We start from the raw sequence: 23,712 nt of genomic DNA, 5'->3' as shown, positions 1-23,712 counted from the left end.
GGAAGAGATTAGCTAGGGTTTGTGTGTGTTAAAGTGTATTTGGTAACAAATGAAATATGCTTACAACTTCCCTAATGTTAATCGGTTAAGGAAGGATGGGCCGAACCCACCACTTGGGCCGCCCTACAGATCAATTACAAGCAATACGGCCCAAAGGCCTTGTGCGATCGAGTGGTGTTGTGCGTTCGGATCATGTTGTGCGGTTAGGGCTCGCTTAACATACATACATACACATATTACACAATGCACATAATAACATAATCACATAATTATTCAATTAATAACGTTCTCATACCCACGTATCGTTACACAAAGTAGGTCTAAAGTTCGAGTTGTCACAATAGGAGTCTTCAGCATATCTTCGACCAGAAAGAATTGAATATGCGGCAACGACGATGGGTTGAACTGTTAAATGATTATGAATGTGCCATCAAGTATCATCCGGGCAAGGCGAACGTCGTAGCTGACGCCCTCAGCAGAAAGGATAATGCACCTAGGCGTGTGCGAGCACTGCAACTCACGATCCAGTCCAATCTTCCTTCCCAGATACGAGACGCCCAGTTAGAAGCGTTGAAACCAGAGAACGTTCGAGCTGAAGCTTTACGCGGCTCAAGGCAACGATTAGAACGAAAGGGAGACGGTGCTTACTACGTAACCGGACGCATCTGGGTTCCACTCTATGGCAACTTACGAGAACTTGTAATGGAGGAGGCACATAAGTCATGTTACTCCGTACATCCTGGATCAGATAAGATGTACCACGACTTGAAAACTACATACTGGTGGCCTAGCATGAAAGCCCACATAGCAACCTACGTCAGCAAATGTTTGACTTGTGCTAAAGTCAAAGCGGAACATCAAAAGCCCTCAGGTCTACTGCAGCAACCAGAGATACCCACATGGAAGTGGGAACAGATCGCCATGGATTTCGTGACAGGGTTACCTCGAACTCAGGCTGGGAACGATACCATTTGGGTGATTGTCGACCGTCTCACGAAATCAGCGCATTTTCTGGCAATCAAAGAAACAGACAAGTTTTCGCAACTGGCAGCGATCTACCTTAGGGAAGTAGTTTCTAGACACGGGGTACCAACTTCTATCATTTCAGATCGAGATCCGCGTTTCACTTCTGATCTTTGGCAAGCAATGCATAAGTCGTTCGGTTCACGACTCGACATGAGTACCGCTTATCACCCGCAGACGGATGGTCAAAGCGAGCGCACCATCCAGACACTTGAAGATATGCTACGGGCATGTGTAATCGATTTTGGGAAAGGATGGGAGAAGCACTTACCGTTGATAGAATTCTCCTACAACAACAGCTACCACACTAGTATACAGGCAGCTCCATTCGAAGCACTGTACGGACGAAAATGCCGTTCACCCCTCTGTTGGCTTGAGGTGGGTGATAGTCAGATAACAGGCCCTGAGCTCGTGCTTGAGACATCAGAAAACATTGTGTAGATCCGAAACCGTATGGCCGCAGCACGCGATCGCCAGAAAAGCTACGCTGACAAGCGTAGTAAACCGTTGGAATTCGAAGTTAATGATCGCGTTATGTTAAAGGTCTCACCCTGGAAGGGTGTGGTGCGTTTTGGGAAACACGACAAACTAAACCCTCGTTATGTGGGACCATTCAAAATTCTGGAACGAATTGGAAAGGTGGCCTACAGGTTGGAATTACCTGCTGAGTTGGGTAATGTCCATGATGTGTTTCACGTGTCGCAGTTAAAGAAGTGTTTGGCTGACGAAACACTGGTTGTACCATTTCAAGAGCTGAAGATAGACGAAAAGTTACAGTTTGTCGAAGAACCAGTTGAGATTATGGATCGGGAACTTAAAGTTCGTAAGCATAGTCGTATCCCAATTGTGAGGGTCCGTTGGAACTCGCGACGTGGACCAGAGTTCACGTGGGAACGCGAGGACCAGATGGAGCTTAAGTATCCACATTTGTTCCCCAAAGACAAGACAAAACCTAGCGAATTTAATGTTAATGCAACTAGTGAATTTCGGGACGAAATTCCCATTCAAGTTGGGGATGATGTGACACCCACGGAAAATGCACAGTCATCTTGATTTAGCATAGCACCGTTTTGAGATTTACTTCTGTTTGTGGTGTGCTTATCAAATTTCGGGACGAAATTTCTTTCAAGTTGGGGATGATGTGACAACTCGTATTTCGAACCTAATTTGTGTAACGTTACGTGCTTATGTGAACTATAGGGATTGATTGAATGCATGATACGACTATATGAACTTGAGCGTTTAATTGAATGAAATGTTATGTGTTATCAAAATTGGGCCACACACTTTGTTTGGTCGCACATCCTTCACTCGGCCCAACCTCACTCGCAACCACTTACCCAACCCGAGACCCCAAGGGCGGCCCAATGATGGGTTTGGTACACTCATCCCATGTACGCATACATGAACAATAGGGGGTGTAGTTTTTGATTACTTGCAAGCACACAAGTTACACAAAACCCTAGAAGCTCTCTCTCTCTCTCTCTCTCGTTTCTCTTGGAACCCGACGACAACACTTCTCGACCCTCGAAGATCCTTGTGTTCGGATCATCCTCTCTACACGCTTTAACTCGGTTAGTGTTCATGATACGTGTTTGATTTATATTGTTATAAATCCATGTTTGACTAAACGGTTAGGATTGCTTATGTGATAAATCGTGATGTTCTATATTGTATGCAAATCGTATGTTTTGCAAGTAATCGGTTGATTATATGTTGTCCGAATTATGTTAAGATGATTGTTAAACGAAAGCTTACTAATCGGTTGTGATATGATTCGGATGAATGTTGCGATGTGTTGTTATGGTTTGTGGTATTGATTGATATATTGTACACATGGTTTAGGGCTGCATGATAATTCTTGAATCCGTTAATCACATGATCTGGTTACATGTTCATAGGTTATTGATTAGTGATTCTGGAATTGATATGAATGTTTGAATGTTGAAATAATTGGGATTTGATCTGATTGTGAAACTACCAAATCTGTTTGCAACTGTTACGGAATTGATGAGCTTGAATTAAGGAAATCAGTTACACATCTAGTCTCAACCCGGATTGCGAGTCGAGAACTCACAGTCTCGACTCGAGACCATAACACCGGCACAAAACAACACAACTCGAGGCCACGGTTGCGGGTCCGGTTGCGACTCGAGACCGTGTAGTCTCGAACAGACCATGATGACTCGAGAACTCCTTGTTGCGACTCGAGACCCCGAAACCAGTACAACCCGAGACCGCCTAGTCTCGACTCGAGATCTCTGGTCTCGACTCGAGACCATATACACGTACACACTGTTGGACTTGCACACTGTTATGAGCCTAACTGATTGGGCCGCATATTGGACTTTGTCTATATGAGAGTACTGTTGAACTGCTATGCTTATACGTGAATACGATGATCAATACTTGTACACAACTTGTTACAATGTGTGTGGAACATACGTGCAATACTGGCATACGAATCTGATTGGTATGATAACTGTGATAGGACGTGGTTGATCACTTTATAGCTTAATTGAACTGTTGTGTATCATACCGAGCAACCCCAGGTGAGTTCATTGCATTTCTCAAGCATGCGTCCTGGTGGTTTGGGACAACTAGTAAACATTTGGAAGGGAATCTTGGGTAAACAGTTAAATTGGGTTTTGGTTATTGAACATGGAATCAATCATCATCGGGTTGCCTGTAGGGCAAAGGGGGTAATTAGTTGATAGCGCTATTAGGTTTGACACCTCACACCGGGCCGTAAGGACGGGCGTGAACTAATTATCTGGGCATCGTTACCAATGCTTGGTTAGGGGCATTGGGGACTGGACACACTTCCAGGTTATTAAGGGGCACACTCCCCGGATACATATGGGCACACTCCCTAGGGTATCTAGCATGTTATAGCAACATCGTATCATAACGTTGAATTGGCTTAACGTACGTCGGGTAACAAACCACGATAACAAAACTTGAACTCACCAGCGTCGTCTGACACACTTGTCTGCATGCTTGCAGGTCGTTAGGGTTGGAGACATGGACTTGCTATCTGGGAGTGCTGGAGTGGTCATGGATCGTGGCTTTGAAACTTTAAACAAATGGATATTATTTCACTTATGCTTCCGCTAAACATATCTTTTGGATTTAACGTTGGAAATGGACTTGCTTAGTTAATTAATGTCATGTTTATTTAAATACTTGTGTGGTTCAATGTGATTGGTGGCTCGTACTCTGATGTGTCGCACCTCCCGCGGTGCCTCCGCTTATGATATTTTTGGGGGTGTTACAACAACTGTGGTGAGACGAGCCATTTCAGGAACAAATGCTCGAAGATTGTCAATGCAAATCCAACCCTTGGATAAGCATTTGGCCGAGCAAAAGATGTTGCTGTCTTATGCCTTTGTTTCTTTTGTTTTCTTGTATTGTGAAACAATCTGTTTTGTTCATAAATAAAAGTCGTTGTTCGCAATTCTGATATACAAATATAGTTACATGTGTGTATGGCATTTCCCTATGATACCTACATCAAGGAACTATGTTCTTTACAAACTACTCTTGTGATTCTCCCTTTCAAGTGATCGCTCATGATTTCCTCGAAAATTTTAAGTACTAATATGGGTATGGGATTGAGAAAATACCTTAGTTTTCTAACCAAGGATTTAAAGGTACAGATGTGCAAAAAGCACATTTACTCATAATGTCACTCTATTTTCTTGTACTTTGTTCCTTAGAATGAAACGAGTACTAAAAATTTTCGAGGGAATCATGAGCAGAAATAGGAATGGGAAATTCACAAGAGTAGCTTGTAAAGAACATAGTTCTTTGATGTAGGTATCATAGGGAAATGCCATACACATATGTAACTACACTTGTACATCAGAATTGTGAACAACAATTTATTCATAAACTGAACACATTGTTTCCGAGTTCAACAAAAGAAAAAAAAGCAACAGATACAAATTATTTAATACAGCAGCATCTTTTAATCAGTCAAATGCTCATCGTGGATCAGATTAGCATTAGCATGCTTTGGGCAATCCCTTCGAAAATGGCCCATCTCGCCATAGTTGTAGCAAGAACGAGCCTGTGTAGGATTGTTGCCAGCTTGATTTGGTGTTGTTGCAGCTGGGCAAACTCTTGCTGTATGGCCAATAAGTCCACAAATTAGGCATTTGCAGCACTTTACACTAGCATGATGATGAAGGGTACATCGGTTGCACAAGGGTGCGGTTCCGTTGTAGGGCTTCTTAGCTAGTGGTGTTGCCACTTGGCTAGGTCCTGCTTGATTTAGTGCACTTGCTGCGGGTTTCCCTGAAGCCTTACGCTTCCTTGATTTTGGTGCAGGCTCAACTTCTGCTTCCTTCGGTGACTCCTGAGTAGCTCTATTTTTGAGATGAGACATGGCAATGCCTAGATCCACAGACTTCGGAATCTGTTGGTGCAGTTGTCTGTCGACTACATCTTCGTTCGAGTCTTAGGTTAGGGCAGATTGTATCATGCACGGAAATCGAGAAATCATGTTTAAGTCATGGTTTCGTTTATGTGTCATAGAGATAGGTTTCGCTCTTGTGTCATCATTTAGTTTCGCTCATATGGTAGTCTAGTAGTTTCGCTTATATGTCATGTAAGTATGAGCGAATCCATGTCCTATATATAGGTCATTCGAGCGAAACCAAATGGTAGTTCAGTGGTAGTCTTGTATGGTACGGCAAAGCCCTGCCAGTTTGTCTCCAGAGCTTGTATATTGTTAGCAGATCAATAAAAGGGACGTTAAATAGTGAAATCAAGCTAAACAAAGACTGAATCAATGAATTCTGCCTCTGATTCAGTCTAAGCACTCTTCTGATCGACTCGTCAGGTCGTTTAACGATCCTACAAGTGGTATCAGAGCTCAGGAGGAAGAGTTCTTATCGTTAAGTTCGTTTTCGCTCAAAAATTCTGAATTCTACATCTTCTTTCATCATCAGATCATGTTTTCACGGTCAAAATTGGATCAAAATTTCACAGACTGTGTGTTATTGGACATTAACAAACCCTGGAAAGTTTCAGACCAAAATACGGGCTAAAAATGGGTCAAACTACCTTCGGACTAGGTTTCGCTTATACGGACTTTGTATAGTTTCGCTTATTTGATCACCTAGTTTCGCTCCAACGTCACATCATTTGGTAGTTTCGCTCCAAAAGTCACATAGTTCCGCTCTTGTGTCACCAAAATCCAGAGGTTTCGCTCGAAAAGTTTCGCTCCAAAGGTCTTCAGGAGGTTTTGTTCTTGTGAACAGAGTAGTTTCGCTCTTGTGGACTTAACTGGTTTCGCTCATTTGGACCTGACTAGTTTCGCTCTTGTGGACTTGACTGGTTTCGCTCATTTGAACTTGATTAGTTTCGCTCATTTGGACATTACCTATTTCGCTTTTGTGAGCAACCAAGTTTTTTCGAGTTTATTCGAAAGATGGTAGAAATGTTTCATAACCAGGAAAACAATGATCTTAAAAGGTTAAATGATTGGTATCGAGGATATTTCAGTAGTTCTTATCAGAAGTTGCCCAAAGAGGTTTGGAGTAAACGTTTCGAATATTTTCTATGTAAGAAAGATGAAAAATTGGATGATCTGGAGAAGCGTTTTGATCGTTTGATTGACTATTTGAAAGAAAATCAAATAGTAATATCAGAAGCTTAAATGGTATCAAAGTTTGCTAATGGATTACCAGCTGAATGGGATGATTTTTTGAAAAATCTGAGAGAAAAATCTAGTTTTTCAAAACTACCTCTGAATAAATTCATCAGTAAACTTAAAAATCATGATTATGAACTTTATCAAAAGAAGAGAGATTTGTTGGATAAAATAAAAATGAATTTAGATGATTTGAATTTAGATGTGATATATGAAATAAACAAAAGAATCAATGTTTGTTGGGCAGCAAAAAGAAATTTGATATATGATATGAAAAGAGGTTGTTATATTGATGATAATGGAAATCCTCTTGATCTTGATACAATCTTTGGTGCAGGTTCATATAAGATAGAGAAAGAACAAGATCCAAAGAATGAAGAATTTGTGAAGAATGAAGCTTCAAGTTCTGAATCAGTGTGCTCCAAATGTGACAACTTTAAGACTGACAATGACAAACTCTTGAAGGATGCGGAAAGTTTGACATCGGAAGTGAAGAAGTTGAAAGATGAGAAGCAAACTAATGAAAAACAGATTCTGAATTTACAGGGAAAGTGTGATAAGTTGAAATCCGAGAATGTTAAACTGTTAAATGACTTAAACAGTTTAATATCAGAAAACAAGTTTTTGAAAGAAAAAGAAAAAGACTTTGAAAGCAAAAAGAAATCGTCAGAAAATGAAGATTTATGGATAAAACTCGAGAACAAAAATCTGAAAGCTAATGAGACACAATTTCAAGAACAGATAAAAGTTTTGGAAAATGAAAAGTCTGTTCTTGAAAACATGAAAAATGAGAATGAAAAAGCAATCAAGTCTCATCTTGAAAGAATATCTCAGCTTGAAAATGAAGCTGAGAATTCAAGAAACAAGATTGATGAACTTGAAAAGAAATTGATAGGTTTTGTGACTGCATCAGACAGTTTGAATTTTCCCTGTCCAAAACCGATCAATTCAGTTCCAATAAGTGACAATGTCACAAACTTTGACAATGTCAAAGTTGAAGATTGCGATGAGAAATCTGATGATGAAAATGAAAAGATTGAAAAACAAAAATTGTTTTTGAAATTAAAAGATAAATTTCAGAAAACTGTTCTACAATCGACTGAAAAGGGAGAATGCTCTAAGCAAAAACCTTTGAGGAAGAAAGTGGAATAGAAACAAAAAGATAAAAATTTGAAAAATGTACAAAAAGAAAATAAAAGCTCATCAGATCGATCATCCGATCGAAATCAAAAATTACAAAAAGTAAAAAATGAAAACTCAAAAATTGTTGGCAATAAGTGGTGCAGGTCGGACCACAGTGCTCAAAAGTCAAATCCAGCAATCAAGAGGAAAAAGGAGTATCACCAAACCAAACAGTGCTTTGATTTGAGCATTTGGACTGAAAATGGTGATTGGTATGATAACAGAGTGTGTTACCGATGCGGTTATCAAGGACACATTGCTGTTAACTGCCAGAGAAGGAATTTTGAGACGAGAAGATGCTTTAACTGTCAAATCAGAGGTCACATTGCCTGAGATTGCGCAAGGAAATCAAGTGAAAGATTGAGGGTGAATTCTCAAAAATTGGCAAAGATTTCAGTCAACGTCAAGCCCAAAGAACAAAAGGTTCAAGAACCTAAAGTTCAAGAAACGAAAGTGAAGCTTTCTCAAGGGCAGAAAGACCGACTGAGAAAGAAAAGAAAGAAGGCTAGAGAGTATCTAGAGAAGATCTTGTCCTCAGGTTCATCCGTTGGTAAGAATAAGAGTTCTAATGAATCGACTCCCTTGATTGCAAAGTCAAGCAAGACGAATTCATCGGATACAAATCTGAGGACGAAAGAAGAAAAGAAGAAGAAGAAAATGGTCGGCGATGAATCTGACAGATTGAAGTCAGACAAGCCACCTTCAGGCGATGAATCTGACAGGTCAAAGTCAGACAAGCCATGTGCAGGCAATGATTTTGGTTCATCAAAGCCAGAGGAGCCAATGGTTGAGGTAAAAACGGAGAATTCAGGTTTAACAATGGATGATGCAAATTTTCCACCATTGTTGAACAAGAATTCAAAATCACCCAAGGATTGTCAGGCTTGGGTGAATCTATTCAAATAGAAAAGCCTGACTTGCCGGAGTTCCCAGGTTGGTAAGCGTGGAACATGAATCGGCACATTTATTGAGAAATTTCACTCTGGTGATTTTTCGCCTTACATGTGGTAAATCAGGGACATTAAGTTGTACTTGATTTTTCTACAAATGGTGTTTGAGACTTAAAACTGAAATTGTAAAAGCTGTCATGAGTGTGTAGAAAACAATGTGATGAAGTGACCCCGAATCTACAAATGGATTGGTAAACAAACTAATTTTTCTGGAAAAACCATTTTGATTAAAACAAACTTAAGTGTTTTGAAATCTTAATGGGAAAATAGTTTGTTGTAAGGGGTGTTCTGATTGTTTACGCCAAACGGATGGCGAATTGAAGCGATTTGATATCAATTTGTCACGTTTCTTTTACAGTTTGTTCTCAAATTTTCCCAGAAAATCAAGATTGAAACATATTTTGATTTTAGGGGGAGAAAAATTAAAAAATTATAAAATTTGAAAATGTCAAAAACATAAAAAATAAAAAATGAGTTTCGGTTGCATATAAGAGGAAATGATAGTACATCAGTGGACTATCACAACATGCTAAAGAAATGTAAAGGCAAAATGTGATAAATAATCTTACTGTGGATGTGTCAGTAGGTTTTCGCACATTTAGTAAACTGTAACGAGATATAAACCTAAAATTAAACTTGCTTATTCTGTGGGTTAACAACTGCTTGGATATATAAGTAACCCCTGAAATCTTGTTTGAAAGGTCCCTTATTCTGAGATACTAGGTCTTTATACTCAGTGATATCTGGGGTATTATCCCGGGACTTCTGCTGTGTGGAAGTACTGACCTAGTCCCCGGATAATGCTTTCTGCAAATGCTTGAAACATAGCATCGTCCTCAGCAAGCTGATGAAACAATAAAATTGATACTCGCTGCTGTTGAAAACAAAAGATCCTCTAAAGGGGACATACCAAAAGTCAAAGCCGTCATCTCTCTGCGTATACGGAAGTATCGACCTGAGCTCTCACGGCCCTCGCATCTAACCCCTAAACAGATATCAGCTGTGGTATACTCACCTGTAAGACTGAATATTGGGATCTGGATACGGGAGTATACTCAAGAAGTAGGACACACAAATAAGTTAGTATCTAAGACATTAATATCGTATCTCGGATCAATTGAACTTTGTGTGAAAATTTAAGTGGACAAACATACTGACAATCTAGGTAAATTGTTTAAAGTTTAATATGAAATCTAGCTTAACGGTGTTGATATGTTTCATAAACTGATATGATCCTCTTCCACGAACTCACAAAAATAATGTTTGTACATATTTCATATCTGCATTTAATTTTTGTTATTGCTTTTATGTTTCATTTTTTGAAAAATTCAAAAATATTTTCGACAACTGATGTTGGAGAGCTGATATTCAAAATTTCAAAGAATAAACATGATGAACAGATGGTTTGGTTAAATTGGTTTGAAATGTTTAATCAAATTTAGAAATGGTTCAAAGTTTGATAAGTTTTAAATGTGAGAAATTTTCGAATGTTTAGTTGATTCATTAAGTTGAATCACAATGTTGTTTGGTTGTAATAGAGTGTTTTGAGTTGTGTAGGTTTTTGATCCTGTTGCTATGGAAAGCCAGGAGATATATCAGAACTTGAGAAGAGCTTAAACTGATAAAGCTAGGATTTGATTTCAATGGTGATAACAAATTCTAGACGGCGATCCCAACTTGATGATAGGGGGAGTCTGATGAGAGTTAGAGCCAGAGAAAGATCCAGGTACATGATTCCAGGAAGAGTTCCTGAAGAAGACCGCTCAAGATTGAAGAGTTTTCATGTTTGAAGACTCTCACTGAAGATTCCGTCAACATTCAAGGGGGAGTCTGTTGGTGCAGTTGTCTGTCGACCACATCTTCGTTCAAGTCTTAGGTTAGGGCAGATTGTATCATGCACGGAAATCAAGAAATCATGTATTAGTCATGGTTTCGCTTATGTGTCATAGAGATTTTCGCTCTTGTGTCATCATGTAGTTTCGCTCATATGGTAGTCTAGTAGTTTCGCTTAAATGTCATGTAAGTATGAGCGAAACCATGTGTCCTATATATAGGTCATTCGAGCAAAACCAAATGGTAGTTCAGTGGTAGTCTTGTATGGTATGGCGAAGCCCTGCCAGTTTGTCTCCAGAGCTTGTATATTGTTAGCAGATCAATTAAAGAGACGTTAAATAGTGAAATCAAGCTAAACAAAGACTGAATCAATGAATTCCGCCTCTGATTCAGTCTAAGCACTCTTCTGGTGGACTCGTCAGGTCGTTTAACGATCCTACAGAATCACTTCGCCTATCTGCTGGGCAAATTTGGCTGTTTGCTTGGACATTTGACCGTTGCTGAGATGAAGAGACATTCTAGAAGAAAATGAAAGACATAAGAAGAAACAAGTGAAATGTTATCGGAAAATCAAAACAAAATGGCAACGCATAGAATTTGCAATCATTTGTTTGTTATCTAAGGCAAACAAATGAGACGGTGACTAATCAAAGTAAACGGGTCATATTAATGTATCACTGACGACATGCTCGCTGATGTGCGTTAGGTGTAATATAATTTAGATGTATATTTTAAGCCCTCTTTACACTTTTAGCCAAGTTTTAAATTTATAAAACACGATATTTACTAACACTAAACACACATATGGGCAAGTGCACCCATCGTGGACGTAGTATAGTGTTGGTAAGATACCGAGGTCGTCCAAGGACACAAAAGCTTTTAGTACCGGTTTATCCTCAAAGTCTAATCAAATCAAAAAGTTAGAAATGGTTTTTTAAACTAAGAAAATAAAAACTAACTAAATGCTGAAAAATAAAATAAAATAAAAAACAGATAGACAAGATGAATCACTTGGATCCGACTCGTGTATTAGTATAACCTTTGATTATTTTCGCACTTTTGCACTTGTTTAAGAGATTATCTTAGTTATTGTAGTAGGCCCCTCTTTTGAAGGCGACGTTACCCTCAACACAGTAGTTTGAGTCAGCAAGGATACAATCCTAAAGAGTTGGATTATTGGAAGATAATGATTTAAGTTATTAATGCAAATTATGGTAGGCCCCGCTTTTGGCGGTGACGTTACCCTCGGCTAAGTAGTCTGAGTCAGCAGGGATACAGTCCTAAATAGCCGGGTTATAGTATTAATAGTAGTTAACTTATGAGGGGGTCAAAGAGTTTGGATCCCCGCCATCCAATACCTATGGGCATTGAAGGAAATCCTACTAAATTTGACCCAGGTCCCTTGCAGGACCTCTAAACGCTGAACAAGGGCAAGACCCTTACCAAACCGTTCCCTTAACCCCCGACCAGGTAGCCAACCTACCTCCATATAGACTGTGGAGATATGAATGGTGAAAATCTTTTATTTTATATAGACAGTAAAATAATGCCAAGACACCATGGACAAACGATAAGGAAAGATCACCTTCAACATAAGTAACTAGTTATTAAAGTCATTAATACAAAACCAAATAAAAAGTGCAAAAGATTAAAAATAAAAAGTATTATACTAAACACTTGTCTTCACCAAGTGATGTAAGAGACTTAGGCAAACATGGCCTTGATTTTCAAGAACTCTTACGATCAATCTTGGATCCCGAGACGACTCACACACTCTATGATGGACAATGGATGATGGTGGTGGATGATGGTGTTATGGTGGTGGTGGGTGGTGGATGAAGTGTGAGAGAGGTGGTGTGCCAAGGGATGAGTTGAAATGAAACCAAGCACTCCTATTTATATGCTGAACAGAAGGCTGGGCACGGCCCCGTGTCCGCTGGACACGCCCCCGTGCCCGTCTGACACTCTCTCTCCTCATTAATTGTAATTCGCAATTACAATTAATGCGCATGCTGTACTTTCGCCACGCCCCCGTGCTCACTGGACACGGCCCCGTGGTGGGCAATAGAAGCTTTTATAGGCTTGTCTTTTCTGCTGCTTCTTGGGCACGGCCCCGTGCTGGCTGAGCACGGGGCGTGTTCAGTCTTCTGACTTCTCTTTTTTGCTTGGGAGGATGCCGTTGAGGGGTCGGGCAATCCACTTTTGTTCCTTTTCTTGTATTTATGTTAGATCTAGCCGTCTTTTTGCTTCTTTTGTGAATTTGAGCTCATTTCATCCTTAAAATACAAAAGGAAGACAAAAACACTCTTTTTCCAACATTAGTACTTAAAAAGGGTTAGTTTTATGCCTCATTTGATGTAATTTATATGTTGCATTTTACACACATCAAATACCCCCACACTTGAACTTTTGCTTGTCCTCAAGCAAAACTCTTTAATATGTGGCTTACACTACCAAATGGAATGGGTAGAAGAGAAGGTTTTTGGCTTGTCATAGTGTGTCGGGAATCCAAGATCTTTTTGGTTTTATTTTTATTTATTTACAATCCTATTAGTTATGATTTATTTGGAACGTTTCATAAGAGAAATTACTTATTAGGGCATAGCATGCCTTCTTTTTTTTAAATTTCATTTATATACAAGTTCACATACCTCACGGGGGATCACTCAACACTCGGCCGAAGGTGTATTTTTAGTGAATCACTCGAGAGCGGCATGGAACTTATTCCTACCATAAACTTCCCAAGCAATCAATCCTTCTCCTTTTTAACTATATACCTTTGTAAATATCAAGAGGGCTTTTTGGGTGAAGGGTTAGGCTTGGACTAAAGGTGGGTGGTTTGGTTAGTGGTTAGTAAAAGGGCGAAAAAGCGTAAAAAGCGTCGGTTTTCATAAAACACTTTGTTTTAGTGACTTTTTATTTCGAAGTATTTCTCCAAACAAGCTTTTGTTTTAATAGCTTTGTTTGTTTATTTCTAACTTCATCATTTTTTTTGTCACACGAAAAACCGAGCTTGTTACTAAAATAAAGGGTGAAAATAAAAAAAAAGGGTTTTTGGTGGGTGAAAAGGTTTTAGGGTAAAGAAATGAAAGGTTTAGGCTCAAAGGGGTTAACTAGGGGGATTTTGGGTAGGTGATAAAAAAAATTGAAAAATAATGGTGTAGAAAGAAAAATGGTTAGTCCTAATGCCTCCATCATTTACTTACTTGGGTTTAAGTTGGTAAGGACTGGGAATGAATCGTCGTGGCAAGTTCTAGAGTCGTAAGAACCAAGCGGCTATTCACACAAGAAACGAAAAATGAGCATTCAGTCTAAAGATGTAAATTTGTATGCTCAATAAAGGCTCAAAACTCACTTTTGTGGGAATGGGTTTTTTATGTGATCAAGTATATATAATCAAATTTTAACTAAGCTTGTCATGCCGTTTCATAATTTTCTTATGTTGGTTCTTGTTATCACGACACTATCGGTTGTAAATTTGTAAAAATATAACCTTATTAATCCTAGGATTCCAAACTTAAACTTTAGACAAGTAAAAAAAATGAAAATTTTTGAAAAAAATTGGGGTGTTTAGCGGTTCCAATAGAGTTTTGTGTAAGGCTTGTTAATAGGATTTGCAAAATTTCAAGGTTTTAGCTTCCCCCCCACACTTAAATTACACATTGTCCTCAATGTGTCCCAAAAATAAATTTTTAGGTTGATTGGATGTGTAATGTGGTGTTAAAAAGCAAAGATTTATGTTACTGGCAGTCTGGACACGGCCCCGTGGGGACCGGACACGGCCCCGTGTTCAGGTGCCAGTAACAAAAATTAAAGAAAAGAGACAGAAGCCTGGACACGGGGGCGTGTCTGGTGAACACAGCCCGTGTCTAGTTACCTGAACTGGGCATTTTTCTGCAGGGGGTTCAGCACGGGGCCGTGTTGGTTGGACACGGCCCGTGTTGAGCCTTCTGTAATGGAGAAATTTTTGTCGGGTTGCCTTGTTCTTGTGCATGGGGCCATTTTTCTCGTTCCCCTTTTCATCCCTTACCACCATGAATGTGTTTTATTTATTATGAACCATCAAACTTTAAAAACCATCATTTCATTGCAACCATAGAGAGACCGTACATTAAACTAAATATGAAAACAAGGAAATACTAAACCATAGAGTTCTAGCCTATACTTTATTCTAATTAGCAAAATTTCCAAGAAGCTACTAATCTTGGTTAGACAAGGCCTTTTTAAAACTCCATCTTCCGGGTGTGGCTTTCCTCACATGTCGGCGAGCCACTCCTCCACCTCCCTTGGAAGGAGAAAAGTAGGCTCATTGGCATCAGTTTGAGGAGTTTCGATTTCCACCGGGATCTCTTGTTGGTGCTCCACGGGAGGTTCCGCCGGAAAGTCTTCCCACCCGGTAGGGTTGTTAACCCCGAGTGCCAAGTTCCAATCTTGTTGTGGGAGGTCTGGTTACATCGGGGGTGCTACAAGAATATTTAACCTCTGGTGCAAGAGGTTAATTTCTTGGAAGCTGCTTTCGAGTCCCACCGTAAGATCGTTAATACGGTCGATTAGGACCTCCTCTACCGACGTCATTTCGTCGAGAGCCTCCCTTAATGCTATCACATAGTGCACAAGCGTAGCTTCAACGGAGGGCCTTCTTCCTCTTCGGCTGTTTGATGAATGCACAGAAGATGTTTCGCTATTTTCACTTGACATTCTACGAAAAATAAACTGAAAAATAGTTTATTTGATGAAACAGTGTCTGGACACGGCCCCGTGCTCATTGAGCACGGCCCCGTGTTTAGCTTTCTGCAGAATTTTGAAGCAAGGAAACTTGAAATTTTAAGTTATTTTCTGAACTTGTGGGGTCCTTTTAAACATTAATAACTTAAAACAATGTTACGTAACATATTTTTATCAAGATTCCTTGAACAAAACTCATTAATTCCTAGCACAAAGTTTGAAGAATTCAAACTTTTAATGGTAGTTCTTGGAGAAAGATGGAGAAGAAGGAAATGGCTAGAAGAGGAAAGGACAAGATGAGTTGTTGGAACCTTCTTTTAGACTTACCTAGGATAGTTGAGAGAAGATTCCTTCAAATCTCTGTCCCAAGTTGGTCCAAATATGCAGAATTCTTGGCTGCATTTATAGAAAACGACAGCATCCTGGACACGGCCCCGTGTCCGTTGGACACGGCCCCGTGTGCAGGTGGAGTTCTGACATAGTTTGTCCGTATTCTGACGTACTGATCAGAAGGGAATCTTTTGGTGGACACGGGGGCGTGTTGGCTGGACACGGCCCTGTGTCGAAGGACTATTTTATGAAGTTGTCTAGTTTTTTTAAGGAACTTACCAGTATCGGGTGGCTCTTGATTGGTTGGAACAACCCATAGTGCCTAAGATACCTTAATTGTCCTAGACTAAGGCGAGAACGCAAGAGGTTGTCGGTGAGGGTAATTCCTATTTTCATTCTAGGTGGACAAGTCCAACCCTTTCCCGGGCTCTCGTTAAAGAAGGTGTATGCCGAATCGCTCAGGTCTATGTATGCACCGAACGAAGTCGATTGAGAGTCCTTCATGGCACAATCGGCACAGGGACGACTATCGTCCAAGTCTTCGCTAGGTATGTGTAACACCCTAACACGCTTTAACGGAAAAGACGCAGTGGAAATTCGTACCATAAAAATTTCTTTCATTTAAAACGTTTCGACCTACTTACAAATTCATTATAAATTACCTTCTTACAATAGATGCATCTTTTGTACTCATTTACAAAATAAAAGCATAACTTATAACTATCATTTTACATAATCAAGCATTCCCGTACAATCTATCTTGTAACTCGGTCTTTGATCGCTACACCTCATGTGATAATCTGTGATTCGTACAACCTGCACCCACCACATATATTCACAACATTAGTATACGTTATATACGAGCAAGATTCTTAATCATGTAACCTTGTTACGTTCTATCCACATCTACTTTCCATCACATCATCCTTCTAGAATAGTTTATTCCATCCGGGTGTCTAATCCTTGACGAAACTTCAATGTAGTACCTGCACTACATTCCTTCTCGAGACACACTGTTAATAACATCATTACTTAATTGTATTGCAATCACGTATGTAATACATACATAACTATGTACATACATTACTACACACATACATACATACATACATACATACATACATACATACATACATACATACATACATACATACATACATAACTACCTACGAACATACCTTCATAAAACGGATCATATCTACACATGTGCATTCCTTCACTCACACGTACCTGTACTTACATAATTACATAAACTCATTCGTACATATATACTAACTCGTATTCATGATTACTTATTAGCTTAAGCGTATTGGGAAGAAGTTAAATCAATACATACATACTCGCATACTTAGTTCATTACTTCGCATACTCGCTCCCTCCACCCGATCTTACCACACGTCATAAATGCTTTTAACATGCCCTTCGGGTATGTTTCAAATCTTAAGAATGAGTTCCGAACTCACCCGTAACTTACCAAGCCTTTCGTTAGGGTTGAAGAACATTATAAAGACTTAGCAAGGCTTGGAATGAGTCCACGGGGTCCGAAACCGAAGGAAAAACAAAGAAATCCACAAACTTTAAATTTGTATCTGACCTCCACCGTAAGCTACGGTGGCTACCGTAGCTTACGGTAGTCACAAAAAGCTTACGGCAGTTAGATACTGCCTTACGGCAGAAAACAAGTCCAGCACCCACCGTAACTTACGGTGGGCACCGTAAGCTACGGTGGTGCCCAGTTCAGCTCCCCAATTTGATATTAAAACTCGCATAACTCGTTCGTTTTGCATCCGTTTCACATAAAACCTGTTCCTAAACATCCGTAGAACGATTCCTTACGTATTAGACTAAGAATCCTTCCCCGGGTCCCTAATCATTACCCGTATTATTACTGTTAGCTTACTTATTCTTATTTATTCGACCCGTTTGGTCCCACAAACTACCTTCAACTATCTATATCAATACTTATCTTAATACTTTGAATTATTTCATACCGTACATAGCTTCCCTTCATTTACAAATAAGAAAGTCCTTATGTATACTAAGAAGTGAGTCGAAAGTCACTTACCTTAAGCGGTTAGTGTTCATGCTTGCTCCCTCGCCTCCGCTTGACCCATTAGCTTTCCATACTTGAGTCCATGTCAAATTTGGGGTTCCTATCCTTTCAAGTCATTATGCCCATACCATAGTTACTTCGCATGTTCATTCATATCACATCCATTTCCAACTCTTAACTACATAGACTCTTATTAGTCGAACTTTATCATGGATAAAACATGAATTGACAACCACATTGTTCAACATTCACTTAATCAAAGTTATTATCTTACATACGTTCACGACATAACTCCAACATTATCACTTACCATAAGCTATTCATTTCACACTCGTACACATTCACTTTTAATTACCATAAATCTAGTGCATCAAATACATGGCGAGCATCACACCATTGAAGCATAAAGTACAAGTTCCTAATGCATAAATTTACCAAACCATACCTTCAATCCGAATTCTCATATGGACTCTATCGTAAGCACACTTAACATATTATTTTGCTAACGACTACACTATGGACGCTTTCTATACATACTTACCCACAACTTTCATATAATTTCACAATTTGTTCTCTTAGGCATTTCATCAAACACTTGGCGGGTTTCGCATTCGTAACACATTATGTACAAGCTTTTAAAGCGTGATTCCTACTAATTCTTCACATAACTTATTAACAATCAATCAAGTTCATAACAATATTTCATCCTAACTAGGAACATATGATTATGACATCAATTAGTCATCACAAGATCATCAACAACAACCAAATAACAAGTAGAAACCTCAAAATTTCTAGTCATTCCTTGACATGCAAGTGGGTTTTGCTTAAATCCATGTTCATATTCAAAATTCAACATATCTTGATGTCTACACAACTATGGCAACCATCATTCATACTAGATTCATCATTACATTCACGAATTATACTAAACCCACTAAATCAAACATCACCAAATTGCAAAATTCGACTTACTTGATGTAGGAAATACTTAGGTGATCATTAATCCTTGTTCCTTCTTGAATTTGAGCTACAATTAACCCCTCAAATTGGTGATCTTCATGATTAGGGTTTATGAACCTTCAAGGAGCTCCTGGCTCCTCCTCGAACACACGTACGTGTGTGTGTATTTGTGTGTTTATTTTACATATATTAACTCAACTTTCTTATTAACCCACTTTTAGTCCCTTGTGTTAGCCACTAAAGCATAAATGGGTACAACTTTAGTCATTTAGTACTTCTAACCACACACACACTTAACTAGGTTAAATAACCTAGTTATTCATTTCGTGCTAAGTCATATAAGAACACATGGCAATTATAAACATTCGCGTTTTGGGATGTTACAAATCTACCCCCCTTAAAGAACTTTCTCGTTCCTTCTCTTACCTTTCTATTGTACTCATTTAATGGGCACACTACAACATAATTCATTCGGGGTCCTTGCAAAAGTCTTAACCATGAATAATTATGATCGTACGCATTGTGATCTTCTTAGATTAGTAATTTACTTTCATAATCACACGAGAGTCAGGGTCTGATCCAGAGCTCTTATTAGTGTCTTTCATTTTATATTGCCAGTTTCTAGTACATACTATCACTAACATTTCACTCGGTGAACCTTTTTCCAAATGTATACAATTATTACTCGTATAGACCAAAGGTCACAACTCGTTACTAGCTTCCTACTTAACCATATTACATTCATACATTTACTAACCGGGATAATTCGATTCATTTCATACTACTCGTACATCATATGTTATCTTTCATTTTGTTCACTATGAGCCATCCTAAACATTTCCATTGCTATCATTATTGTTGATTACCTTTAAGCTCTTAAGAGGGGTTGATATATTATTATGCGCGTATTATAATCATCCAAAGACTTATTGTTACAACCAAAATCACCCCCCTTAAACTCACTTATCCATACTTACACGAAAACTAAGCATTATTTTCATGGTTACTATTGTTATTTATGCCATGCGTATCTTTTCTACAATGTCTTGTTCAAATGAACATGGCCAACAAGTCGAGCATCAAGGTTAGTATTCCTTAACGATACTTGTCGTTTCTACTCTAGAGAGTGCATCCAAAGACCTAGTCGTGCTATTCATACATTGTTGGCTTTCAGAAAGTCAACCATCTTACCTACATACTTTCGTCATATGATCATATACTCATCTAAACCTAGTCGGCCATACCAATGATACCATTTTCGTTTCATAATCATGGTGAAAGACACACATATACATAAGTACATGATCAACTAATTACATATATGCACATGTATCGTCAATTCACTCATACTAACATATTCAAAATATTATAATTGACAATCATGTTCAAAAACTAGAAATTTGAAATAATCTCAACACCATTCTTTACTAATAAGTCCATATTTATCAAACCGTACCTTCAACTTACCTCATTTGTCCTACATTACTATTCTTCTCAATTCATGCATCACTAAAGTTGCCTATACAAGCGCATGATACAGGTTCTTCACACGAGAGTTTAACCCATACCCGAAAGTTTCGCTCACAACTTATAAAACGTAATTCTCAATGACATGGTTCTCTCCTTATGTTAACTATAAGGAATCAACCATTCCATACTATACCATACTCCTTTCACCATTCAATTTGCAGGGCGATTTCAATTTACTAATTCATACTTATCCGTCATAAATTAAAACACTTTACTTACCTCGATTTCATTCCATACTTCAATGATCCGTAATTTAGATCTGTCCACATTCTTCACGAGTACTAGCCGTACCAGGCTAGATTCCATTCATCCATGTAATGTGCCTCCACTCGTACGCATCCTTCCACCAATTCTGTTGGTTTCATCACATCAAAGATTCTAACATTATCATCAAGGAATTTAACAGTTAGTACATTTCATTTCTCACACGAAACTTTTTCATTCTAGTTACTTATTTCGCCAACCTTCATAATTTGATCTTTCAAGGTCAACTAACATTTCTTATTTATCGTATATGCATCGAGGTACACGTTCGTACTTCTTTCCATTCATGTTTACTTGCAAAATCATTCATTACGTTATTTCGGTGCTCATGACCAAGCTTACCCTTCTCATTCATACTTAAATCATTGTCCGGGTCGTAGCCCGCCCTAAATTATGACTCCGACGGATCGATTACTAACACATTTAACACATAACAGATTTAAAACTTCTTTCTTTCATTTTAAAACTTAAGTTTGTGTGTGTCCATTACGATCATTCTTTTGTTCGTTTACTTTGCATTTACTCATAGAACTCGTTTGACATAACTACGGTCAATTATTGACACAATTCTGATGTGGTTAAATTTTATATTTTATATGTTTTAAATCCGTCTTGCGGATTCAAATGTAACATCCATACCTTTTACTACTTCTATATTTTGAATCCGTCTAGCGGTTTCTAACCTACCATTCATACACTTTCTTCCTTCTATGATTTGAATCCGTCTCGCAGATTCAAGCATATCATTCCTGCATTTCATTCCTTGAATTCGTCTTGCGGATTCAAACATTCCATTCGAGCCTTTCATTCCTTGAATCTGTCTCGCGGATTCACACATTCCATTCATATCTTTCATTCCTTACACGTGTTGAATCCGTCCCGCGGATTCATACAGGTCATTCATACTTCATTCCTTTCATGTTTCGAATCCGTCTCGCGGATTCTAACACATCATTCATACTTTCATTTCTTTCATGTTTCGAATCCGTCCCGCGGATTCTAACATATCATTCATACTTTCATTTCTGAAAGTCTTACATTTCTCTTCACCCCCACGTCTACCTACAACCTAATTCTAATGGACATACCTGTAACAATTACCACGGTCTCACGAACGTCATACGTTTCTTGTGTACTGGCCAGGTACACAATCCACATACTAATTTCGTGTCTTCGCGTAATCGCCACCTTATGTCCGCAGAATTAAGTTTCGGCACGTGTAACATTTCCAAAACTTCCTTACCATATTATTATTATATTTCATTTAAAATTTTCTTTCTCTTGCTTAATTATACCATTTCATGCTCCCATAAGCTAAATCTACGTACCTCGATCAATATGTCATATTACATACCTTGGTGCTGGCGCTAGACCGCATTTACAAATCATCCCTTCCAAGCAGTCATGCTGACCTTACACATAACATACTGCTAGTTATCTTCAATTACATACTTAAACACATACTTACCTTGGCTTCTATACTTAGATCTTGATCGAGTCTTAGATTGTACGGGTCCTTAGTCACGAGAGCACACCGGTTTGAGTTCAAGTATTTACCTCCCTCTACTTGATTCTCTCAAACCAGGGCTCTGATACCAACTTGTAACACCCTAACACGCTTTAACGGAAAAGACGCAGTGGAAATTCGTACCATAAAAATTTCTTTCATTTAAAACGTTTCGACCTACTTACAAATTCATTATAAATTACCTTCTTACAATAGATGCATCTTTTGTACTCATTTACAAAATAAAAGCATAACTTATAACTATCATTTTACATAATCAAGCATTCCCGTACAATCTATCTTGTGACTCGGTCTTTGATCGCTACACCTCATGTGATAATCTGTGATTCGTACAACCTGCACCCACCACATATATTCACAAAATTAGTATACGTTATATACGAGCAAGATTCTTAATCATGTAACCTTGTTACGTTCAATCCACATCTACTTTCCATCACATCATCCTTCTAGAATAGTTTATTCCATCCGGGTGTCTAATCCTTGACGAAACTTCAATGTAGTACCTGCACTACATTCCTTCTCGAGACACACTGTTAATAACATCATTACTTAATTGTATTGCAATCACGTATGTAATACATACATAACTATGTACATACATTACTACACACATACATACATACATACATACATACATACATACATACATACATACATACATACATACATACATACATACATACATACATACATACATACATACATACATACATACATACATACATACATACATACATACATACATACATACATACATACATACATACATACATACATACATACATACATACATACATACATACATACATACATACATACATACATACATACATACATACATACATACATACATACATACATACATACATACATACATACATACATACATACATACATACATACATACATACATACATACATACATACATACATACATACATACATACATACATACATACATACATACATACATAACTACCTACGAACATACCTTCATAAAACGGATCATATCTACACATGTGCATTCCTTGACTCACACGTACCTGTACTTACATAATTACAAAAACTCATTCGTACATACATACTAACTCGTATTCATGATTACTTATTAGCTTAAGCGTATTGGGAAGAAGTTAAATCAATACATACATACTCGCATACTTAGTTCATTACTTCGCATACTCGCTCCCTCCACCCGATCTTACCACACGTCATAAATGCTTTTAACATGCCCTTCGGGTATGTTTCAAATCTTAAGAATGAGTTCCGAACTCACCCGTAACTTACCAAGCCTTTCGTTAGGGTTAAAGAACATTATAAAGACTTAGCAAGGCTTGGAATGAGTCCACGGGGTCCGAAACCGAAGGAAAAACAAAGAAATCCACAAACTTTAAATTTGTATCTGACCTCCACCGTAAGCTACGGTGGCTACCGTAGCTTACGGTGGTCACAAAAAGCTTACGGCAGTTAGATACTGCCTTACGGCAGAAAACAAGTCCAGCACCCACCGTAACTTACGGTGGGCACCGTAAGCTACGGTGGTGCCCAGTTCAGCTCCCCAATTTGATATTAAAACTCGCATAACTCGTTCGTTTTGCATCCGTTTCACATAAAACCTGTTCCTAAACATCCGTAAAACGATTCCTTACGTATTAGACTAAGAATCCTT

The sequence above is a fragment of the Helianthus annuus genome, chromosome 6, assembly GCF_002127325.2.
Source record: "Helianthus annuus cultivar XRQ/B chromosome 6, HanXRQr2.0-SUNRISE, whole genome shotgun sequence".
NCBI classification, from domain to species: Eukaryota; Viridiplantae; Streptophyta; class Magnoliopsida; order Asterales; family Asteraceae; genus Helianthus; species Helianthus annuus.
Note: the sequence above shows the minus strand (reverse complement) of the source record.